Source organism: Oryx dammah, unplaced genomic scaffold (assembly GCF_014754425.2).
Source record: "Oryx dammah isolate SB20612 unplaced genomic scaffold, SCBI_Odam_1.1 HiC_scaffold_12, whole genome shotgun sequence".
NCBI classification, from domain to species: domain Eukaryota; kingdom Metazoa; phylum Chordata; class Mammalia; order Artiodactyla; family Bovidae; genus Oryx; species Oryx dammah.
The window spans coordinates 16582580-16608809 of record NW_024070196.1 but is presented as its reverse complement, the minus strand read 5'-3'; the positions used below and the strand labels follow the sequence as shown (position 1 = coordinate 16608809).

At 40.0% G+C, this 26230-nt stretch overlaps 1 protein-coding gene across 1 annotated transcript in view; it reads right to left on the bottom strand.

The window, feature by feature from the left end:
• RNF150 (ring finger protein 150) overlaps positions 1 to 26230 on the bottom strand; it is a 280841-nt gene that overhangs the window by 115918 nt on the left and 138693 nt on the right. The window lies entirely within an intron of this gene.

The following is a 26230-nucleotide window of genomic DNA, read 5'->3' as shown; positions in this document are numbered from 1 at the left end:
TGATCCTGCTCCTTCCTAGGTCCCAAAAGTGTTGTTGGCCCTGGTCTAGGAAAGATGGACCCTCCCAACCAGCCCAGTTTATAGTTCTATGTTGCATTTCACAACCCCTCCACAGAGGGGAAAAGGTACTTTGTGCCCCATGGCAAAGGATAAAATATCCAATTTTATACCATCTGTCTGTGAGTTCTCTTCTTCCCAGACACTAGGAGCACTCAGTTTCAGACTTCTATTAATCATTTCCAAGACAGGCTTCTCCTACAATATCCAAAGCAATCACAAAGCAGATTTTTCTTTTTATTATAGTTGATTTGTAATATTATTAATTTTAGGTACATAGCATAGTGAGTTAGAATTTTTGTAGCTTATATTCCATTGTGAGTTATTAACAAGATAATGGCTATAATTCCCTGTGTTACACTATGTGTCTTTGTTGTTTATCTATTTTATACATAATAATTAGTTAATCCCATACCCCTAATGTGTCCCTGCCCACTTCTGTCTCCCCTTTGATAACCACAAGTGTGTTTTCTCTATCTGTGAAATTGTTTCTGCTAAAGAAGTTTTCTTAACAAGCTCTAATATGACCTGCCAACATAAAATAACAATCTCAGAATTATCTTCTGCTTATTTTACCTAATTCAATGTAAACAGCTTGTGTAACCTCATGCCAAGCAAAGAGAGGAGAGAAACTACAGGTCATTCCAGGATGGTTTCATCTCCACTCTCAAATATTCTTACTGCGGAGCCCCTGTTTCTTGGACAGTTTGAAGCAAAAGTGGTACCCTTCTTCAGTCTGAGATATCTGGCTGTTTTCCCTTCTCCTCATGACACTCTGAGGCACAGCCTCTTGGTGAGGAGTTCAGAGGCCTCTGTAAGGGGTCTTTGGTAAAAATAATGATATCAGCTCCAAATGAGCCAACTCAACATGCCCCTAGCGGCTGATGCTCAGATGAGAATAACAATCCCTAGGCTAGTTTTCAGGGAGCACCTCAACTCCAGTCCATCCTACAATGTTCTTCATGGGCCCTGTTTCCACATGGAAACGCCCTATTACTTGAGGCCACTACAAATTAAACTGCAAACCTACAATTAGGATGTAGGTTCTGGACAGAATCAAACACCCCTTCAGCTGCTTAAAGCTGGCCTTATCCATGCACTGAGGTCAGTCAGTGAGACAGAATTACCAGATTATATTTGTTCAGGGTGTTGCAAGTTTCTTAGAAGCTATTTAGGGCTTTCCCTTGACCTTGATCTCTAGGCAGTTTTTCCATCCTAAATTCCTTGATGGTATTTCACTTAGGCCAAATGAATACTTTTAAAAGCTAGCTAGATACAAAGGTGTCTATGTATGAGACATCAATTATATGATTTTTTAAATTCCTAAAACCTTTGCACTGGCTCAACTGTGAAAATCACAAAACTACACAGTGTTTAGATTTGGCCGTTCTTTCTGGGAATTACTAAGACTGATGGCTTAGATTCCAACTTTGCAGAATTTACCGACAGTCCTGATGCTCGCCCTCTCTTCATGTTTACTTTGGCTAATGGCTGTATGTGGTCTGAGGCTCTGCGGAATTAGAGCTTCTGGCAGGTTTTGGCTCTATAGAAATATGATCTTTGCACACTTGACTAATCTGGCCTGGTGAAGTTCATCCCAGTACTGTAGCCACATTGTAGATATTTAATCAGCGATAGATCATACGTTTTCACTTGATTTTTTGTTTTTTTTACATTTTTCATGTGAGTCTATTCAAGATTCTAGAGTGAGACTGTTTTTCTTTTTGGAGATGAGGTCTCGGGGTTATTTATATAAAACTTTGTATGCTCAGACTTTGGAGAATCCAATGGACAGAGGAGCCTGGCAGGCTATAGTCCAGAGTCGCACAGAGTCAGACATGACTGAAGCTACTTAGCACTAATGCATGCTCAGACTTAGACCAATTTCATTCTTTTTAGTAGTCAAATTTCATCAATATATTCCTTTATGACTTCTAGTTTTAATTCTTTGTGTAGGAAGCTCTTCTTCACCAAAGATGATAGAAATATTCATCTAAAATTTCTTTCAGCTATTCTTTAAATGTAGTTCTACTTTTTACATTTAAATCTTGAGCAATCTGAGTATGGTTCAATAACAACATCGCATTTAATGTGATGGGCAGAGAGGAGACAGATAGGATGCAATTTGTTTATTTCCTAAATTCTCAGACATACTGGGGTCTATTTTTGGATTTTTTTTTTTTATTGTAAGGTGGATCTATCTTTTGCTGACCTAATACCAGGCTCTTTTAGCTGTGGAGCTTTGAACATATTTACTATTTGGTAGCCTCTTTACTTAGTAATTTCCCTCCTTACAATATTCCTATTATCTATTTATATTAAGAGACCATTTATAAAAAAGAGAGAGATCACAGAGCCTGATAGTGAAGAATTGGGCTTTGAAACTGGACAGGTTTTTTTCAAACTTCAGTTCAGCATGTTAAAAATAGGTAACTAAATTTTGGATATCTGAAGAGTTTTAAATTACCCATCACCCACTTTCAGGACACAAGGAAACATCTTTTTTTCCTGTAAGGTATAATTTTCTATTTTAAAGCACTTATTTTAAACTTAAGTGCTCAGTTGCACTTGTGTTGTTCATCCCACTGCCGCACTTCATGACATATGATATCTGCTTGAAAAGACTGAAAATGGAAACGGCGTGGTTCTTTTCATGTGGACCCCGACCTTGTTTATTTTCAATGTTTATAATGAATTTCTAGGGCTAATGTTGGTAGAAAATAGATGGGATTCTGAGATATTTCTCCCTGTCCTTTAGGCTACTTACTACTGTACATGGTAAAAAGAGACCCCGAAGGTATCCATTTATACCAATAGAAATAGTCATTAAGAATTTTGGCATTTAGGGTGTCTAAAAATGGCACAAAGTGGACTTGTGAATTATCTGAGCAGTCTGATCGGTGCACAAAATCTGCTATAGGGCCTAATCTGTTCAAATGAGACATGTGCACCAATATGCGTTTCCAGAAAATTCCCAGATCTTTGCTTCATTTTGGAAGATGCAGCCAGTGTTCCAGAGAAGCTGGAAGATTCTCTCAAGGTAGCTTGGAGTGTAATTGCTTCTGAGGGTATGTATGTGTGGGGGGGGGCGGTGAGGGGAGAAAGGGAGAAGCAGGGGTGATGGGGGAGAGAGTGCTGAAAGCCCAGCTGAGTTCTCCTCAGAGGTAAGTGCTGCCCTAAGTATCAAATCTATGACACCCAGGAGGCTCTGAGTCTCAGGAGAGAGAAGTTAACAAAGCATATTTTATACAGGTAAAATCTACAAAGAGACCCTGATATTGGGGCAATTTTATGTTTACTCTGGGGCTTTCCAGGTGGCTCAGTGGCTACTGCCAAGCAGGAGATGGGAGTTCATCCCCTGGAGGAGGGCATGGCAACCCACCCAGTATTCTTGCCAGGAGAATCCCATGGAGAGAGGAGCCTGGAAGGCTATAGTCCGTGGGGTCTCAAAGAGTCAGACACAGCTGCAGCGACTAAATAACAACAAACGTTTACTCTGATGCCCAGTCATTGTCATATAGAGTTCCTCTTTTTGCAAATGATGTCAGCCTACCATCTATTTTCCTCCCAAAGGCACTCTACTTTTGAGCAATCACTGCTGTGTAATTATCGTGTATCCTGGAAAAGCTCTTCAGCTCTGTCCTGTGACCAGGACACAGATGACCCAGCTGCCAGACAAACAGCAGAAGCGGCCCAGAGTTTTAGTGCTTCCTTTTCCTGGGCGTGGGCTCAACTGTCATCATCTAATTTGGAGAAGGAAATAGCAACGCACTCCAGTATTTTTGCCTAGAGAATCCTATGGACAGAGGAGCCTGGCAGGCTGCAGTCCTTAGGGTCACACAGAGCCGGACATGACCAAAGCAACTTAGCACAACACAATTTGGTACGTGCAGATAAGTAAGGAATCAAAAGTTCAAAAACAAAGAATGTTGAATGCCAGGGAAATTCTTTATATATGGATTCAAAACCAGGTTGTTTAAACTCTGTCAACAGAATGCTTAGAAAACCAGCAGAGGGCTAGATATCTTACAGAGCTGGCAGTCCCATTCCTCCTTGTACATCTTGGACAGTGATAAAATCCCTCCGAAGTCATGCAAGCAAGAATCCTTTTTTAATTCTTTGTATCCTCTCTCTCCTCTAATTCTCATTTTAGTTTCATGGATTGTCCTTTAGAATTTAGTCAATACTAAGAGAAGCCTGCAGTTTCTATTAGTAGATATTTTCTAACACTTAATATCTACTTTATTATTATTTTTTAAAGAGTCAGCTCTGATTATCATGTATTCTCAAGTGAGATAATGTATGTGAAATGACTTACAAAAACTGCAGGGTACCACAGAAGTGTGAAGCATTACCACCTTCTGCACTGATGTTTGCTATCCGTTCGGCTGCATGGGGTCTCAGGGCAGTGTGCATTGCGTCATGTAGGATCTTTTGTTGCATGCACCCTCTGGTTGCTGCTTAGCTGCTCTGCAGCATGTGGCATCTTAGTTTTCAGACCAGGGATTAAACCTGTGTCCCCTGCATTGTAAAGGCAGACTCTTGACCACTGGACCACCAAGGAAGTCCCTCTCTGCATTAATATAAAAATTATTTTTAACAAACACAGATGCAAAAAAAAAGCATTCACAAATGGATTCCAATCATATAGTAAAAAAATATTCATGATCCAAGAGGTTTATCCTAGGAAGGTGAGAGTGATGGCACAAGCCAATATTAGAGAATGTGTTAATGCGTTTCAGTACATTAACAAATTAAAGGAGTGCAGCACATGGTTATCTGGTGTAGCTATCTGTCCTCCAGCATCTGCTGTCTTACACTTCTGTAGTGTTAGAGTCTCAGATGGGCACAGGCTATTGAGTGAAAAGCATTAATCATCAGCAGCTTCCCTTGAAGCTAACTAGATGTGGCCACGTGATGAATATTTGGCCTTTGAGATGTTGAGTAGAGATGGTGTTTGCTACTCCAAGGTCATATCCATAAATGGCTGAGTATGTGCACTCCAGATCTTATCTCCCCTTTTCTCTGACTTCACATGGAGAGATGTCAAGCAGCCAGCTTCTCAGAGAAGGATGCCATATGTCGAGAATGGCACCCATTTCTCATTCTTATTAAGAGAAATACAAGGAAATTTACTTAATGTGATGCAAAGCATCTCCTAGAAACAGTACATTAAATGGAAGAAACAACATTAGAAGTTTTCAATTCAAATCATGAATAAGACAAGGATGAGCCAATATTTAGGTCTTCCCAGGTGGCGCTAGTGGTAAAGAACCTGCCTGCCAATGCAGGAGACTTGAGACATGGTTTCCATTCCTAGGCTGGGAAGATCCCCTGGAGGGCGTGGCAAGCCACTTCAGTATTCTCGCCTGGAGAACTCCATGATCAGAGGAGCCTGGAGGGCTAGAGTCCATAAGGGCACAAAGAGTCAGACTCAACTGAAGCAACTTAGCACGCACACATGCACAAGCCAATGTTTAAAGCAGATGTTTGGCGCAAAGTAACAGGAATTAGAGTGGTAAGTCTGGGAAAGGAAGAGTGCAAACTGTCATTATTTGGAGGAATCACATGACCACCTAAAATGTCAAGATAATTTAGCTATTAAAATTAGAAGAACATTCAGTAAAAGACAAGATTTGAGATCAGCATACAAAAATTAGGAGGTTCCTATACACGAGAAATATTTAACCAGAATATGTAATGGAAAATGTGATCTATACACTTAACAGTGTATAGATTTTATTAAGTCATAAAATATCTATGGATAAGCCTAATAAACATTAGCCTTATATGAAGAAAACTATACAGTAAAGTTTATTTGTATGACTTTGAAATCTGAAGAAGCAGATTTCACTCCAATGGAAAAGGTTATTTAGTACTATGCATTTAGTTTCCAAACATATGTGACTTTTAAAGTTACCCATTTGTAATCATTATTATTGTTATTGTTGCATCATGGTCAAGGAACATGGTCTCATTCTCTTTTTAACTTTTTATTTTGTACTGGGTTATAGCCAATTATGAGAAATGCTGGGCTGGAAGAAGCACAAGCTAGAATCAAGATTGCCGGGAGAAATATCAATAACCCCAGATATGCAGATGACACCACCCTTATGGCAGAAAGTGAAGAGGAACTAAAAAGCCTCTTGATGAAAGTGAAAGAGAGTGAAAAAGTTGGCTTAAAGCTCAACATTCAGAAAACGAAGATCATGGCATCTGGTCCCATCACTTCATGGGAAATAGATGGGGAAACAGTGGAAATAGTGTCAGACTTTATTTTGGGGGGCTCCAAAATCACTGCAGATGGTGACTGCAGCCATGAAATTAAAAGATGCTTACTCCTTGGAAGGAAAGTTATGACCAACCTAGATAGCATATTAAAAAGTAGAGACATTACTTTGCCAACAAAGGCCCGTCTAGTCAAGGCTATGGTTTTTCCAGTAGTCATGTATGGATGTGAGAGTTGGGCTGTGAAGAAGGCTGAGTGCCGAAGAATTGATTCTTTTGAACTGTGGTGTTGGAGAAGACTCTTGAGAGTCCCTTGGACTGCAAGGAGATCCAACCCAGTCCATTCTAAAGGAGATCAGTCCTGGGTGTTCTTTGGAAGGAATGATGCTAAGCTGAAACTCTGGTACTTTGGCCACCTCATGTGAAGAGTTGACTCACTAGAAAAGACTCTGATGCTGGGAGGGATTGGGGGCAGGAGGAAAAGGGGACGACAGAGGATGAGATGGCTGGATGGCATCACGGACTCGATGGACGTGAGTTTGAGTGAACTCGGGATTTGGTGATGGACAGGGATGCCTGGTGTGCTGCAATTCATGGGGTCGCAAAGAGTCGGACACGACTGAGCGACTGAACTGAACTGATAGCCAATTATCTCTCTTTGAGATTAAAGCTGATCTCAAAGATGCCACTTTCTTACTACCCATCAGCTGCCTCCTGGCTTCCCTTCTGTTCTCACCACCTAGATCACATGGCCCATAACTATAAGAACTCCTCTAAAAATACTCTTAACCCCCTTGCTCTTCCATTTCTCCACAGAAAGTGTCCTACAAAATTTGCTTTTTTCTATGCCCTCACTTCATGGGAACACGGCTAAGAGAAAAATCTCATCAGTCATCTGTTTTCACTTTAAATTTATGATCCCTTTTCTCAAATGAACCCCTCCCCCTCACCTTCCCCTTCCCAAACCCCTGATGTCCACTTATCTGTTCTCCCTCTCTGTAATTTTGTCATTTCTAGAATGTTATATAAATGGAATCATGCAGTATGTAACCATTTTGAGATTGGCTTTTGGCTTAGTTTTTTCACTCAGCACAATGCAGAACATCCATTCTACTCTATTCTGAATCTGCTTTCCCTTTGTCTAAGTGATGACCTCATATCTTTATGTTTACATGCTCATATCTTTATGAACTCATATCTTTACATGCTTCAGTCGTGTCTGACTTTTTGTGACACTGTGGACTGTAGCCCGCCAGGCTCCTCTGCCCAAGGGGTTCTTCAGGGAAGAATACTGGAGTGGGTTGACATGCCCTCCTCTCGTATCTTTAATATCTCTCCTCATGCCTCCTATATGCTCTTTTCCACCCTCATTCTCTATTAGCAATCTTACTGCAGGATCACTGAGAAAAAAATACACAGGGAAATATCCTGTCCGATTATTAAAGGAGGTAATTTATAGTGAAGAACATTAGCACACGACCTGCGATATAAAACCACAATACAGATGGTAGGTTTTATTAATGTCATTATTGTCTTTCTCATTGGAAAAGGCCCTGATGCTGGGAAAGATTGAAGGTGGGAGAAGAAGGGGACAACAGAGGATGAGATGGTTGGATGGCATCACCGACTCGATGGACACGAGTTTGAGCAAGTTCAGGGAGGTGGTGATGGACAGGGAAGCCTGGCATGCTGCAGTCCATGGGGTCACAAAGAGTCAGATTTGACTGAGCAACTAAACTGAACTGATTGTCTTACTACTGCCCAATATATCCTCAAACCTATGTATCCTTCCTAAAACCTGTGTATTTCTACAGTTGCTGGGAATGGGAAAGATGTTGTCTGGACAAGTCTTAATCTGGACAATAAAAATTAGTTTTCAGGGGATAAAAACAATCCATAGTAGGACAACTTTAGGAGTATAGAAATTGATTATTCAGGAACCTAAGTGATAACCTATAGTGCAAACTAGCTGACATGACTTCTCAGAAGCCTTCTCAGTTAAAAACAGTAAAGGTTCATTAAAGTAGTTGAGTAGAAACTGGTCATTTGTACTTCCTAATGCTTTGCTAACAACTTGAAATATGTCAAATGCTGCGAGTTACTAAACTGCACTTTATTTTTTTTAATGAAGCCAAGATCATAATTTATGAATTAACATATGCCAGTCATATGGACCAGGTAATCTTTCTTTTATGAATGATTCTTTAATTTTATAGACCTTAACAATTTTTGAAGTTTCACACACACGATTTCATATAATCACATAGTAACACTCCGTACCAACTCCCCCACCCCCGTACTGTCCCTCCTCACTTCCCTCTCCCCATGGGTAATCACGAATTTGTTCTATCTGTGAGTCTGCTTTTTTTTTTTTTCTATTTAATTCTAAAGTGCACTTTAATTATGCACCAGATACCCTAAGTGGAGATTTGTCATTACACTTAGAGGGACTCCATAACAACTAACTTTTATGAAGTAAAAAAAAAAATCTTTAAAGGAGATGCTAAAGACAGCCAACTTTATTTTCTTTGGAAAAGCTCTAGTAATGAACTCACTGACGTTGGTTCCTTAGCTACATCTGAAATGATCAGACTTGCATTTTTAAAATATTCATATTTTCCCCTAATTTAAAAGTGTGCAGAATTTTCTGTGAATTTGTAATAATTGTAGAAGGAGTGATGAATATAAAATAAGGTATTTTATTTATAGCCCATGTGTAAGTATTTTCGTAGAAGAGTCAGCACATCAGACTCAAAAATAAGTTACTTCTAGTTTTTGTGAGAATTTTAAACAGTTATTCATGTCAATCTATGCCAAAACCAATACAGAATTGTAAAGTAAAAATTAAAAATAAATAAATAAATTAAAAAAAATAAAATAAAATAAAAAGAATTAAAAAAAAATGACAGAGTCCACGCTGACATAAAATAAATTGTAGAATACCAAGTTGACTTATACAATAATTCAATTTTTATTGGAACCAGTAATAATGCTGAGAGAACCTTCTGTTTACATATAAAATGTTTTAAGTTCTAATTTTAGTTTGGACAAAAACCAATATATGTATAAGTCTCATTAAGGAGCAGAATAATGGAATTGCAGGAGAGATTACAAGAGATCAAAACTCCCTAGCATTATCTCTTCCTAGCAATCTGATCAATGAAATTAACTAGCGGAATCATTTACTGTAACTCCTAGCTGGGTGACCTTGGAAGATTTACTAAATCTTCAAGCTTCAGGTTTTCTCCAAGACTCTAATAGTAAATGTACCAAATCCAAATGGTTGAGTGAGAATTAAATGAGATAATGCATATAAAGAACCCAGAGTATAGTGTTTAATAAATATTACTAGCTATTATTATCATGAATACCATATATCAAATAATTATTTTAAACATTCCAGATAGTTGCACTTAGACCAGAGGAGTTAAGTAGGCATGAAAAGGAACACACCAACCTTGGTTTGAGGCTCAGAAACAAAAGGGTGAGTTTCTGGACAACCTAGAGCACCTGAATACCACATGGACCCCTCGAAACAGCTGAGGGCCATGAGGCCCATGCTGAGCAAATTCCCATTTATGCAACATGAAAGGATGAACTTTCCACCTCACAATCGTCAATGAAAGGAAACTACAGCATTTAAATAAAAAAATTAATCTTTGAAGGAAAAAGTGAATATACCTGGGTTCACAATTAGCAATTAATGGCCCAACTCATGTTGCTCTCTTAAAGTAGTGAAAAATAAAAATTGGATAATTTTTAGTTTGAAACTGTCACATAATCAACACAAACATGGATTTGTGTTTTGTTCTGCTGTGAACTGCTGGGAAAAGTCGCATCAGTTATACCTCACTAGACTATTTTTAAAAATGCATGGCCAGAACTTACAATTGAAAAACTATCATATTATCTTGGATCTATGGAACTTCTAGATATTTATCTTCTGAATTGTTACACAGAATAGAGAAATATACATGAATCATATCTTTTCATAATTTTTCATGTTTGGTAGAAATGACCTGGAATTCTCAATTCATTGCATAATTATTAAATACCTCATTACTTTACTCGATTCACCTCTAGTTCCTTTTTAGTATCCTCCAAAGTTGTTTTCAGTAGTTTCTGAAAATGGAAGTGAAAGTTTCCTTTCTTAAAAGTTCATATTGGAAAATCCCTTGTGTAAGAGCAATTAAAGTTTATTAGCTTTGGTTTCTAGAAGCTGGGAGTCCCCGCAGAGCTTTCCCTATGGTGAGATGACATGGACTACGAATTCAACAAATAATATTACCGTCAGTTAAAAGACCAATTATTAATATATTGAGAAAATATATAAAAAGTGACAGAACTTGATGATATACCTTGGTGGATAGTAAACAGCCTCTCATTGCCCAAGCTCCAAAATGGAAAACACTGCATATCCTTTGGCTGGACCCATAAATTTCGAGCAACTTGTGACAGACACTGGTATGAAATGATTCTGGACTAATAGGAAAGTGAATCAAGTTTATAAGGCTCCTTGGTCTTCACAGCTCTATCAGCAGATCTCAGGACGGGGGAACTGGGTACATTTAACATGATCTCAGGGCTAGGAAGGGGAAAAAGAGTTGGGAAATTCAGTATGAATTTTGAGACAGCTCCACAGATCTGAAATACATTCTATGGTATAAGTCAGAGGGTCTACGGCAGATGTTATCCATTACCCACCTGTATCCCCAGCCCATATCATTTTAGTATACACTGTCCTGATTTTCAACTGCCAGATTCAGGATTTCTTTGCATAAATGGCTTTCCTTGACTCCTAGGGTCACTCGGACTGTGGGGGTAAAGAGAAGTACTATCTCTGGAGGGCAGTCTTGAACTAGTCACCGAGCATGCTGGTGCATAAATACCTCAGCTCTCTCCTCCCTATGCTGGTAGAAGTCTGTGGCATATTTCCAAACCTTTTCCCAGAGCTCCTCAGTGCAATCAAATTTCAGTGACTCAGGGTGGTAACTTGCTTAATAGCACACTATACTGGCTTGTTTCCCTCCCTCTCACATTTCTCCATTCCCCAACTGGTATTTCGTGGAATCACCTCTCAAATAAATGGCTTGTACTTGAATACTTGTGTTAGGTTTGCTTCTGGGGAAACACAAACTAAGACTGTCCCCAAATAATTTCTCTTCTTCTTTTCTTTCTTTATAGTTCTCTGATATGCTAAATACTGCCTCTACTGGCTTGTACTTTAGTGACATATAACTGCTTCATAAATATCCCTCTTCAGTAGGTTTACAGACAGAAAAACAATCAAAAGCAAAAACCTGAACTCCTCCCCACTTATTTTTTCTAAAAAAAAATCATTTAGCAGAAGCAGCTCTTTCACACCTTCTCATGCCTACTTGCCCTCTTATAGTTGTAGTCAACGTACAGCTACTCAAGACTACCACTCAAACCACATATCCGAAGGGAGAATCAAGCATCCTTCTTTCCTATCTCTACCCTTAGGGAAAAAGAGTATTCTTTGGATACTGAGTATCTTCTGAAATCATTTGAACACATACCAATCATCCTATAAGGCTAGCCACATGCTGCCATTGAGTACTTGTAATGTACCTAGTATGGTTGAATTTCTATTGTTCATGAATTTGAATTTGAATTTAAAATTATTCAGTTCAGTTCAGTCGCTCAGTCATGTCCGACTCTTTGTGACCCCATGAACTGCAGCACGACAGGCCTCCCTGTCCATCACCAACTCCCGGAGTTCACTCAGACTCACGTCCATCGAGTCAGTGATGCCATCCAGCCATCTCATCCTCTGTCATCCCTTTCTCCTCCTGCCCCCAATCCCTCCCAGCATCAGAGTCTTTTCTAGTGAGTCAACTCTTCACATGAGGTGGCCAAAGTACTGGAGCTTCAGCTTTAGCATCATTCCTTCCAAAGAACACCCAGGACTGATCTCCTTTAGAATGGACTGGGTTGGATCTCCTTGCAGTCCAAGGGACTCTCAAGAGTCTTCTCGAACACCACAGTTCAAAAGCATCAATTCTTCAGTGCTCAGCTTTCTTCACAGTCCAACTCTCACATCCCTACATGACCACAGGAAAAACCATAGCCTTTGGACCACGGACCTTTGTTGGCAAAGTAATGTCTCTGCTTTTCAATATGCTATCTAGGTTGGTCGTAACGTTCCTTCCAAGCAGTAAGCGTCTTTTAATTTCATGGCTGCAGTCACCATCTGCAGTGATTTTGGAGCCCCCCAAAATAAAGTCTGACACTGTTTCCACTGTTTCCCCATCTATTTCCCATGAAGTGATGGGACCAGATGCCATGATCTTCATTTTCTGAATGTTGAGTTTTAAGCCAACTTTTTCACTCTCTTCTTTCACTTTCATCAAGAGGCTTTTTAGCTCCTCTTCACTTTCTGCCATAAGGGTGGTGTCATCTGCATATCTGAGGTTATTGATATTTCTCCCGGCAGTGTTGATTCCAGCCTGTGCTTCTTCCAGCCCAGCATTTCTCATGATGTCCTCTGCATAGAAGTTAAATAAGCAGGGTGACAACATACAGCCTTGACGTACTCCTTTTCCTATTTGGAACCAGTCTGTTGTTCCATGTCCAGTTCTAACTGTTGCTCCCTGACCTGCATATAGGTTTCTCAAGAGGTAGGTCAGGTGGTCTGGTATTGCCATCTCTTTCAGAATTTTCCACAGTTTATTGTGATCCACACAGTCAAAGGCTTTGGCATAGTCAATAAAGCAGAAATAGATGTTTTTCTGGAACTCTCTTGCTTTTTCCATGATCCAGTGGATGTTGGCAATTTGATCTCTGGTTCCTCTGCCTTTTCTAAAACCAGCTTGAACATCTGGAAGTTCGTGGTTCACGTATTGCTGAAGCCTGGCTTGGAGAATTTTGAGCATTACTTTACCAGCGTGTGAGATGAGTGCAATTGTGCGATGGTTTGAGCATTCTTTGGCATTGCCTTTCTTTGGGACTGGAATGAAAATTGACCTTTTCCAGTCCTGTGGCCACTGCTGAGTTTTCCAAACTTGCTGGCATATTGAGTGCAGCACTTTCACAGCATCATCTTTCAGGATTTGAAATAGCTCCACTGGAATTCCATCACTTCCACTAGCTTTGTTCGTAGTGATGCTTTCTAAGGCCCACTTGACTTCACATTCCAGGATGTCTGGCTCTAGGTGAGTGATAACACCATGGTGATTATCTTGGTCGTGAAGCTCTTTTTTGTATAGTTCTTCTGTGTATTCTTGCTACCTCTTCTTAATATCTTCTGCTTCTGTTAGGTCCATACCATTTCTGTCCTTTATCAAGCCCATCTTTCCATGAACCATTACTCAGCTCAATTACTGTCCTTTATCAAGCCCATCTTTCCATGAACCATTACTCAGCTCAATTACTGGAAAACTAAGTATGTCTGAGATAACTTGTGTAGGACAATCTGTTTTTTCAAGTGTAAGTTTTATAAAATCGAAATACAGATCAAGTATGTCTGGTGAAGATGTAGCATCCAAATTGAAATGTGCTTAAGTGTAGAATATACACTGGAATTTAAAGAACTAGGATAAAAATATCATTAGAAGTTATTAATATCTGATAGTAATAATGTTATACTTTATGGTGATTAGATATTGAAAACATAGTTTAGATATATTGTTACATAAAATATATTAAATTTAATTTCTTCTGTTTTTCTTTTCTAATTTTCAAAATGTGGCTACTAGAAAGTTAAATTACATATGTGGTTCGCATTATTTTTCTATTGGACAGCACTTCTTGGTCACCTTACCCACAACTTACATTTGCCAGCCTAGTGGGTAAAATCACTGCTAAATAAAAAGATTAAGACAAAAGAATAACATTCCCTTTTCTTAAGAGGTTGATATTTCAAAAGCAATGTCACAAGTTTGCTAATAATATTGAGGCCAAACTTAAGAGCAAAATAAAAAATAAAGATATATAAACCTTTCTCATTGACAGTAGCTGCTTTCAGACATGAATAGACTAATGATATTAGAGTAAACTACAGAAAGTGATTTAAGGAACAATGTTATCCTCTTTAAAAGCCTACAAAGTTTACTCTGCCTGAGCAACGAAGTAAAGGCTTTGCCAATGTGAGCTTTTTAGACTTGAATTGGATAAAATAATCAGGAACAGGTCTGAGAAGGAAATTCATCGTCCACCCTGACATCATCATCTCCTTCATTTTACAAATAAGGGAAATATGATCTAACCAAGGTTAGGTGACTTTTTAAAAGTTAGAAATGATTTTGCTCTTTCGCAAAGGAAAAGAAAGACATTCTTTCTCAGATACAATTTAAGTTCCTATAAGTAAAACACTTTCCATCACTGCAAAGTTTATACATTGAAACCAGTGGTTCTCAAATGGGCCAACTCTTCTTGACACTTCTGCTCATATTTTCTTCCATATTTCTAAACATGTTGACACTGGTTTTTCTTGGGCTTTGGACATTTTCTATTGACATTCTGCCCAGGTAGATGACTTAACTCACACTCACTCTGCCATCCTTGTGTCCCACCCAAGCCCTCATGTGTGTGTGCACGTGTGCGCGTGTGCATGTGCACGTGTGTGCTTCAGTTGTGTCTGACTGTTTGTAACCCAAAGGACTAGAGCCCACCAGGCTCCACTGTCCATGGGATTCTCCAGGCAAGAATACTGGAGTGGCTTGCCATGCCCTCCTTCAGGGGATCGTCCCAACCAGGGATGGAACCTGCGTCTCTCACATCTCCTGCACTGGCAGGTGGGTTCTTTACCACTAGTGCCACCTGGGAAGCCCCAGGTCCCCAGAGAATGAATCAACGTAAATACCGTTCACTGCACAGCCAGGTAGTATATTAAAATTATTTTCATCATTTCTCCTGAAGTTAATGATTATATCATTCTTCCACGTGCCTGGTTTCCATATTTTTATTGTTCCTTCTGCCCCCAATGCTACTATCTCTGTCACATTTTCTAAAATCCTCAAACACATTAGCTCTATTTGTCCTTTAAATATTTTTTTATATGGATCAATTTAAAATCGTTTTTGAATTAGTTACAATATTGCTTTTGTTTTGGTTTGGTTTTTTGGCTGTGGCTCATGTGGGATCCTAACTCCCTGACCAGGGATCAAATCCACTGGAAGTTGAACCCATTGGAACACCCGCATTGGAAGCTGAAGTCTTAACCACTGCACCACCAGGGAAGTCCCACTACTTGTCTTTTAGTCTGGGGTAATTCCCTCAAGGAACCCTCTGTTCTCCTGCTCCAGTATGGCCTGAATGCTTTGAAGCTCGATCTGTAGCAATTATCTTATCTTACCTGACAATCTAATGATGGGAAAGTTTTACTTGATTTTTCACTTTCCAAGTCAACTGTAAAATTGTCTCTTATTTGTATTTTGTAGACATATATTAAATAACAGCAAAACCGTACTGCCACCACCACAGACAGCCCAACACTGCACACTTTCAAAACAGTGACTGCTAGTTCTCATGAATATGTACAATGCAAAAGAGTGCCCTTATTTTAAGCACTTTGGTTTTTCGCTTCTCTAGCAAATGCTATCGCAAACCATAGAAGTTTAGCCTCACTGCTGCCCAGAACTGGTTGTTTCCAAAGTGGCCCTAAGGTCTGGAGTACACAGGTGCTGATATCAGCAAGGTTTCCAGGGTTACTATCTATCACATCACTTTTGCAAAACAGCACCAAGAAGCTTTTATGCTAAGGTAACGTGGATTCAGTTGGAATTTCAAGACAGGTCTTTATTATTGCGGTGGTGGTGGCATCTGGTTCCTGCTTATTTAATTTCATCCAAAGAAAGTGCCGATTTTAAACTAGCCACCAAGGAGATGCTGATGTGGGCAGAGCTATGGAAAAGTGTTGTCGAACCACAGAGCTCTACTTCAGGGAGCCATCCAGAGACCACCTACAAGTTCAATCTCTGTATTTTGCAGGACAGAAAACGGAAGGCTAGGAGGCTTACCCAGACAAAAATGAGGCTGATGGCAGCTTCTAAGTAGGCTTTAAAAACATTCAGAAAGATGAAAGTAACTGACTGGTAACAGGTTAATTATGATCTTGCAGATGGAGCTTGTCATTTTGTTTAAGCTAAGCTTCCTCAAAGAAGCAAAATCACATAAATATTCATATCAATACTTCTAACTCTTGAACATTTACCTTGCAATATTAACAAATTAAAATGTTAAACTGAAGCACAAATTTAAAATGTGTAAACTGAAGCAACGACTCACAATCTTTCTATCTTGTTTTTTTCCTAAACCACATGAAACACAAATCTTAAAGACATTATTTATCACCTGACTCTGGAGAAGACAAGAGTTGAAGCAAGTTATAGATAAATCCTGACAGTCGGGCTGATTCTAGAAAGACCCAGACAGTCATAGGTTACCAAACAGAGAAATTAAGAGTCTTTCACTTCTTGTTTAGAGAGCTTTGCCAAAATCCTTATACTTGGGAGTGAATTTGTTAACTTACTTGTATCAAGAGACAGTGGCCAGTAGACATAAAAGAAAAAATGTTAAGAACTATGAACAAAATGAAAAATAACTGTTTTTACTTTCTTCTGGATCTGTTTTTCATTTGAATTTTCCAAATTATAGCTAGATTATTATAGATCAACCTACGAATGCACAGCAATTCTGGCATTTATAGTCACTTAAATTCACGGCTTACACATGCCCACAGACTGTATTCTAAACATCAGGGAAGTGAGACTTCCCTGCTGGTCAAGTGGTTAAGACTTTGCCTTCCAATGCAGGGGGTGCAGGTTTGATCCCTAGTCAGGGAGTTAAGATCCTATATGTCTCACAGCCAAAAACCTAAACATAAAACAGAAACAATATAATAACAAATTCAATAAAAACTCTAAACATGGTCTACATAAAAAAGATTCTTAACAAAATAAACATCAAGGAACCAAAGGCCTCTTTGGATACACATCACAAGCTTTCCATATGCTGCCTCCACGGTCAATACAGAGTGATCATTATCTGGAGCTAATTGTTTCCTTTTGCTTATTCTAGAAATTACTACTTGTTTCTCTCTTGCAAACAACTCTGAAGTGAACAAAATGATAGCTTTCTTCACCATATGAACAACTTTCATTTGGAAAATCATTTGCAAATATTAGTTTCTGGAGCCTGAGAATCACTCTAACATTATAACTGTAAAACTTCATTTCCTCACTAGAAACATATCATTCTAAATGTCAAGACTTCAACCTTAAGTAAGATTCTAACTAAGGCAAAAGATAATTACATATTTGAGTTGCTGAGCAACTGATAAAGCATCTTTTCAAATCTGAAGCAAATAAATATATTTTACGTGAAATTTAAGAACAATACATTACATGGGAATCATACTAACTAAAGGATAAATTTAGAGGGAAAAGATAAACATGGCTGACTGCCATGAATTTAGGAGACTCAGATTCTCTTTTCCCCTAACTGTAACCCTCTTCAATCTGAACTGGTCTTGGTGGCTCACTTGCAACAATCCTACTGAAGCAGAATGGCTGCTGCTTCTCTTCTGGGGCTGGCTCGGAAGAAGAGTCACAGCCTCAGTCTTGGTCTCTTTGGAAATCTTCTCTTGAAATTCAGCTCCTATTCAGAGGGAAGCCCAAGCCATATGAAAATTTCAGGCACTTTCGTAGGCAGTTGCATATGAGTCCCCACCCCTCTGAGTGATCCAAGAGTAAGTGCCAGTCTTTAAAAATTTTTTATTTTGTTTTTGGCTGTGTTAGGTCTTCATTGCTGTGCAGGCTTTCCTCTGGTTGCAGCGAGCAGGGGCTGCTCTCCAGTCGCGCTGTATGGGCTTCTCATTGTGGCGGCTTCTCTTGTTGTGAAACACAGACTCTACAGCATGTGGGGCTTCAGCAGCTGTGGCTCCCAGGCTCTAGGGCACAGGCTCAGTCGTTATGCACGGGTGTAGTTGCTCTGTGGCATGTGGGATCTTCCCAGACCAGGGATCGGACCCGAGTTTCCTGCACTGGCAGGTGGATTCTTGACCACTGAGCCATCAAGAAAGCCCATGGGTACCAGTCTTGAGAGCAAAGACACTTTCCAACTTTCCTAGCCCCAGACATTTGAGTCTCCCTGAGATATTGGATACTGTGCTTTGTCTGAATTCTAAAACCATATTTCTTGAAAGCATAAAAATTAAATTCATTTTAGGCTATCACGTTTAGAGTGGGTTTGTTTCAAAGTAATAAATGACCAAACCCTTCATAGTGCTATGAAAGCAGGCACTCTTACCAAGGGGCTTTAAGTAAATTGAGGCTCTAAAAGGTTGGTGAAAATAATAATGACCAGAAATATTTATTGAGCCCTTTGATGTGTCAGGAACTTTGTGCAGATTTCATTTAACCCAAATAAAGCTCCATATAACCCACATAAATCACTTACAAAGTAAGTAATTTTTTTAAGCCCAGCACAGTAAGAGAAAAATTATATCAACTGTAGAAAGACTGGAATCATGCTAATACTCTCATCTTCAGAGAGGCAAAATCTTCAGAGAGGGATCACTTTGAGAACTAAAATTCTTAAAGTAATACAAAATGTTTTCTGTGGAGAGAAGGAAGAAGGAGAAGAGCATGGGATTAAACTGCTAGGTATAAAATAAGTAAACAACAGGATATATTGTATAACACAGGGAAATACAACCATTATTTTGTAGTAACTTTAAATGGAGTACAGTTTATAAGAGTATAGAATCACTGTGCTATACACCTAAAACTCATATTGTAAGTCAACTACAGTTGAATAAAACTTAAAGAATTAAGGAAAAAGATGACAAAGATATTCACTGGAGAAAAACTTATAAAGACCAAAAATTGGGAACAACTGAAATGCTTAACAACAAAAGAACGGGCAAGTCATTTGTGGAATATACTTATCATTAAATACTAATAGAAATAAAATATATGAACTACAGATTTTTCAACAAAAGATGAATTCCCAAACAAAATATGGATTCCCAAACAAAATATGGATGGTGATACTGCTTTTTTTCCGGCTGGTTTGGTTGTTACTTTTCCCAGCTTTATTGGAGTATAACTAACAAATAAAAATTATATATATATTTTAAACACACACATACAAAATGAAAAAACAAAATGTTTTCTGAAAGTATACTTAGTATAGTGTACTTGGTTTGCTCCCAAGAGGAAGGCATTTTATTAATATGAAAAATTCTTCAAGGTCTTAGATTCCTTGGCCCAAAGGAATGTGAAGAAAATAAATAAGCAATAAGGATATACTGTACAATGCAGGGAAATACAGCCGTTATTTTGTAATAACTTTCAATGGCATATAATCTATAAAGATACTGAATACTGTGTTGTCCACTTGAAACTAAGCAGAGCAACAGGTGATCAAGCACTGTGGCATCCACTGTCCTCCCCAGAATCCATGAAAGGCAAAGAGGCTTCAGAGATGATGCCCTGGGGAGTGACTGTGACTTCCCTGCACAGTCTTGGGGACTGCACAATCTCTCTTGGGGGTGTATTCATTTCCTATCACCGCTGTGATACATTACCACAAATGTAGCGGCTTAAAATAGTGATTCATTAACTTAACAGTTTTAGGCATCAGAAGTCTGAGAGGGGTGCCACTGGGCTAATGTCAAGGTGTCTGCAGGGCTGTGCTTCCTTGGAGGCTCTTGGGGGAAGCCTATTTCCTTGGCTTTTCTGGCTTCTAGAGGTGGCTTGCATTCCTTGGCTTGTGGCCACATCACCCCAACCTTTGTTTCCCTTGTTACATCTCTCCCTCTCTCTGACCCTCATGCCTCCCTTTTATAAGATCCTTATAGTTACAATGGATAAGCCAGGATAATTTCCCTATCTCAAGTTCCTTAATCCATCTTCGTGGTCCCTTCTGCAATGTAAGACAATGTATTCACAGGTTCTGGAGACTAGAACATGGACCTCTTTGTTGGGGGTGCCAATAATTCCTGTCCGCCACAGCGAGAGTGGCAGTAAAACGTAGTCTTGGAATAGGTTTCCCAGGCATGCAGGTCTTCCCTAATCATAGTGAGAGCTCCTGATTTTTTCAGGGGTCTATGTGACCTAGAGAAATTGTTTATGATTTCTCTAAGATCTTTATATTGCTTGAATAGATTGAATTCAGCCTGGTGCTGACTTTAATAAACAGTGAAGTCATTATCTCTGGGTTGAGAAAGATAGTTACTCCCTCTCTGCTTTCTTTCCCCTCCCTCCCTACTAGCTCCTACACCACCCCTGGCCCCAATGCCCCACTTCCTAAGTCCAAATCCCAGCCCCCCAGCAGACATGCAGTCATGAGCAAGAACTTAGGGGAAAGAATTCGAAGTAAGAAGTGACAGTCACTTATCATAAAACACTGGCCCAAGAAGGATGACAGGCCTGGTCCATTCTGGCATGAATAAAGGTTGCCTGTGTGAGTGTTGTTGGCATAACAGTGGTGACTTGCCTCTTAGGGTCTAAATATAGCTGCCACCAGCATCTGAGAATGGAAGAGCTTTCTAAATCATTACCCACTCCATCTCAGTTCCTCCAGACCTTTGCAAACCACATGGAGACATGCATGCCTCAGTTCCTCCAGGAGAAGAGCTCACGGAAAGGATCAAAACAAGAGCCGGCAGATTAACCATGTTTAGAGTGGAAATCCAAGGTCATGTCAGCTCCAAAATAGCCCTGCCAAATCCGGAAAGATTTTTAAGAGGGTAGAGTGTTGAAAGCTGCAGCCAGATTAATATCTCCCCTCCCCCAGTCCCCACAATTAGTTACCAAGTTGTCTTGAAGACAAAGACCCAAAGGATCCCATAGAGGCTACTTTAGAACCCAGTCGACCTGCGTGCGTATCAGACCAAGGGTGCAAGCCAGAGGTCAGAATAAGACTCATTGGGAGGTTTATTCATCCTAAATACCAGTATTGGTTGTGGAGTTGGTGCTCACACACTTAATCCACTGCCTGTATAACCAGCCCTCACAAACTCAGGCCAGAGGCTGATACTGAACAGTGAGTGACCTCATTGTGGTGCCGGGCACCACCGCCACAAAAACCACATTTAAAAGGCATCAAGACCAAAGCAAGGCCTGGGAGCGAGGAAATCCAGGCTATGCAAAAATGAAAAAAAAGGTGTTCTCTGAAGACTGGTTGCCTTGAAGAGCAAAATGATCTATTCGCTAGGTTCCCTGGAGTAAGAGAGCAGGGTGTATTTCCTCTCAAGCCTGTCACTCACTTGGTGTTCACTGGGATCATCTGGAGGGAAGTTTATGTTCAGTCAATCTATAGCTTACAAGGGATTACAAGGGGTCATCTTTGAAGGGAAGCATCCTAATGTAGGGGCTTCCCTGCTCTGTGGTAAAGAATCTGCTTGCCAATGCAGGAGACTCAGGTTCAGTCCATGGGTCTGGTAGTTCCTCTGGAGAAGGGAATAGCATTCTTGATTGGGAAATCCCATGGAGAGAGGAGCCTGGAGGGCTACAGTCCATGGGCTTGCAGAAGAGTTGCACACGACTTAGCAACTAAACAACCATCTGTAGCTCGTTATTATTATGTGCTCAGCACTATTAAATGTTAAAAGAAAGCATGAGTCAGTGGAAAGGAAACGTAATTTAGAACAGTTAACACTGGATTAAAGTTCTGCCTTCACCATTTCATAGCTAGGTGACTTGGGCACTTAATCTCACTCTATCTCAAATTCTTCACCTCTATGATGAAATAGTAACAATATTAATTATATATTAATTATATGTCATACTAATACATTATTAAAAATTTATGTAAATATGAACATTTTTTATCATTATTATTGTTATGGCTACTTCAAAACATAGAGGAAAGAATAAAATACAAAAGCAAAAACTCTTTTCTATCCTATTAAGTGTTATAAAAATTATATACTACTATTATAAAAGCAAAGTAAATGTTGGTATTTTGCTAGGGAATCTAGTTAGGGAAATATTATACATACAAGAAATATTTGAATAGAAAAATTATATTTAGCAAAGTGTCAGAGAGTCCTGTCTGTAGGTAGAGTTCATGATTCCATGTACAGAGGATCACTGTGTGGAATGAACCAAGAAAAAAAGTAAGAAAATGGTCATCAGGGAAAACTTCATGAAACAGAAGAGTCTGAGGTGGGGATAATGAAGCAAAAAGATAATGGGAGAACATTTCAGAGTACGAGATTTGTGAGTCAAACACACACAGATAACACAAAGCAAATCTGTGTAGTTTCTCTGCTTCCAGGAAAGTGTCACATTTGAGATCCACTTACAACCCTCTCCCAGAACCCACGATGGGCAGTGATGTGAATGGACCTAAAGTCTGTCATACAGAGTGCAGTAAGTCAGAAAGAGAAAAACAAATATTGTGAATATTAACTTACATATATATATAGATGAACCTATTTGCAGGGCAGGAATAGAGATGCAGACATAAAGGGTGGATAAGTGGGTACAGGGGAGGAAAGGGAGGGCGGGACAAGCTGGGAGAATGGCCCTGACATATACACTACCATCTTTGCATGAAATGTTCCCTTGGTATCTCCAATTTTCTTGAAGAGATTTCTAGTCTTTCCCATTCTGTTGTTTTCCTCTATTTCTTTGCATGGATCGCTGAGGAAGGTTTTCTTATCTCTCCTTGCTATTCTTTGGAACTCTGCATTCAGATGCTCATATCTTTCCTTTTCTCCTTTCTTTTTCACTTCTCTTCTTTTCACAGCTATTTGTAAGGCCTCATCAGACAGCCATTTTGCTTTTTTTGCATTTCTTTTCCACGGAGATGGTCTTGATCCCTGTCTCCTGTATAATGTCACGAACCTCCGTCCATAGTTCATCAGGCACTCTATCTATCAGATCTAGTCCCTTAAATGTATTTCTCGCTTCCACTGTATAATCATAAGGGATTTGATTTAGGTCATATCTGAATGGTCTAGTGGTTTTCCCTACTTTCTTCAATTGAAGTCTGAATTTGGCAATAAGGAGTTCATGATCTGAGCCACAGTCAGCTTCTGGTCTTGTTTTTGCTGACTGTATAGAGCTTCTCCATCTTTGGCTGCAAAGAATATAATCAGTCTGATTTCAGTGTTGACCATCTGGTGATGTCCATGTGTAGAGTCTTCTCTTGTGTTGTTGAGAGAGGGTGTTTGCTATGACCAGTGTATTTTCTTGGCAAAACTCTATTAGCCTTTGCCCTGCTTCATTCCTCATTCCAAGGCCAAATTTGCCTGTTACTTCAGGTGTTCCTGCTGGATGGCATCACTGACTTGATGGACGTGAGTCTGAGTGAACTCCAGGAGTTGGTGATGGACAGAGAGGCCTGGCGTGCTGCGGTTCATGGGGTTGCAAAGAGTCGGACACGACTGAGTGACTGAACTGAACTGATACACTACCAATGGAACACATTATACCAAACTGGTATATATATACTAACAACGGGAAAAGTGAGAGACTTTATTTTTGGGGGCTCCAAAATCACTGCAGATGGTGACTGAAGCCATGAAATTAAAAGACACTTGCTCCTTGGGAAAAAAGCTATGACCAACCTAGAGAGCATATTAAAAAGCAGAGACATTACTTTGCCGACAAAGGTCCATCTAACCAAAGCTATGGTTCCCAGTAGTCAGGTATGGATGTGAGAGTCAGACCATAAAGAAAGGTGAGCACTGAAGAACTGATGGTTTTGAACTGTGGTGTTGGAGAAGACTCTTGAGAGTCCCTTGGACTGCAAGGAGATCCAACCAGTGCATCCTAAAGGAAATCAGTCCTGAATATTCACTGGAAGGACTGATGCTGACGCTGAAACTGCGATACTTTGGCCACCTCATGCAAAGAACTGATTCATTAGTAAAGACCCTGATGCTGGGCAAGACTGAAGGCAGGAGGAGAAGGGGGTGACAGAGGATGAGATGGTTGGATGGCATCACTGATTCAATGGACATGGGTTTGAGCAAGCTCCAGGAGTTGGTGATGGACAGGGAAGCCTGGCGTGCTGCAATCCATGGGGTGGCAAAGAGTCAGACATGACTAAGTGACTGAACTGACTGACTGACATACACAACCATCGTAAAATAGCTAGTGGCTGCTGTATAGCACAGGGAGCTCAACTCAGTGCTCTGTGATGACCTGGAGGGGTAGGGTAGGGGTGGGCTGGAGGGAGGGGATATATGAATACATATAGCTGATTCATGTTGTTGTACAGCAGAAACTAACACAACATTGTAAAACAACCAACTACAATTAAAAAGAAAAAAAAACAGGATAGGGAGCAATATGGTCATCTCCACCAAAACATAAATGTACATACCTTTAACAAAGCAATTTCACTTTTAGGAACTTACCTAAGGAGGTATGTACATGAGGATACATATGTGAATAATATTTATAATCACTGCAGCTTCGTCTGTATATTTGATAGAGTTACAATTTAAAATCAAGAAATTGAGGTCGACAATAGACGGAGATTGGTTAGAAAATTATATATATCTACAATGAAGTATTTCGGAGATTTTACGGGCTTCCTAGGCGCTAACTCATCTGCCAAGGCAGGAGACATAAGAGATGTGGGTTCGTTTCCTGGGTCAGGAAGATCCCCTGGAGGAGGGCATGGTCATCCATTCCAGTTATTCTTGCCTGGAGAATCCCATGGACAGAGGAGCCTGGCGGGCTACAGTCCTTAGGATTGCAAAGAGCTGGACATGGCTGAAGTGACTTAGCATGCACACATTGCACGTATTTTATATTAACAGAAGGCAAACTATATAAATGTATTATTTTCACATGCACTGTGTTAAATAATTGTCATGATTTATTGTTTAGCGAAAAAAGTAGCGTCGAGAACTGTGAGTACAATGTGCTAACATTTGTGTAAAAAAAGTGACTACATACAGATTGCCTGTCAGTGCACAGACCATCTTATAAAAGTAAAGAAGTCACTATTAACAGATTAGGGTAGAGGAGTGAGAGAGACACATTTTTCACTATGCACCTTTTTGAATTCCATATTATCGGATGTATCACTTGTTCAAATATTACTTTCAGAGTATGGTCCAGTGGCCCAGTGCTGTCAGAGACTCCAGATAAATTTGTACTCTGACTTCAATTTAGAAAGCCCAGATAATAAATGTTCCCTAAAGAGCCTCTAATAGAAAAATTGCTCCCAGGTAGATAACAAGGTAAAATAGAGTTATCCAACCAAGAGTCCAGTCCAGTTCCCTGTGGATTTTATTTAATGGCTGAGTACTGTTATGGACTCAATTGTGCCCCCCAATTCATTGTTAGGGCCCTCAGCCCCAAAGTGACTGTACTTGGCAATGGAGCTCTTAAGGAGGCATGGGGTCCTGATCCTGTAAGGCTGTTGTCCTTGCAGGAAGAGACATCAGACCTGTCTCTCTCTCCACCGTGTCAGGACACTGCAAGAAGACAGCCATCTACAAGCCAGGGGGAGAGTTCTCACCAGAAACCAACCCTACTGGCATCTTGATCTCGGATTCCCAGCCCCCAGAACTGTAAGAAAATAAAATTCTGTTGTTTAAGCTACTTGTGCTCAGTTGCTCAGCCATGTCTCACTCTTTGTGACGCTATGGACTGTAGCCTGCCAGGCTCCTCTGTCCATGGCGTTTCCCAGGCAAGGATACTGGAGTGGGTTGCCATTTCCTTCTCCAGGGGATTTTTCTGACCCAGGGATCAAACACGAGTCTCCTGTATCTCCTGCATTGTCAGGCAGACTCTTTACCACTCAGTCACCTGGGAAGCCTGCTTGGTCTGTGGTATTTTGATATGGAGGCCCCAGCTGGCTAAGACAGGTAGCATCATGGACCCTTGGGGTGAGATCAGTGCTCAGGCTTTTAAGCCAGTGCGTATTCTCCAGCCAGAGAGAGCCAAGCTCAAGCGCTCACTGCAATGCCTGGCCTGCAGAGGAGCACCTCAGAAACACAACAGGGTGG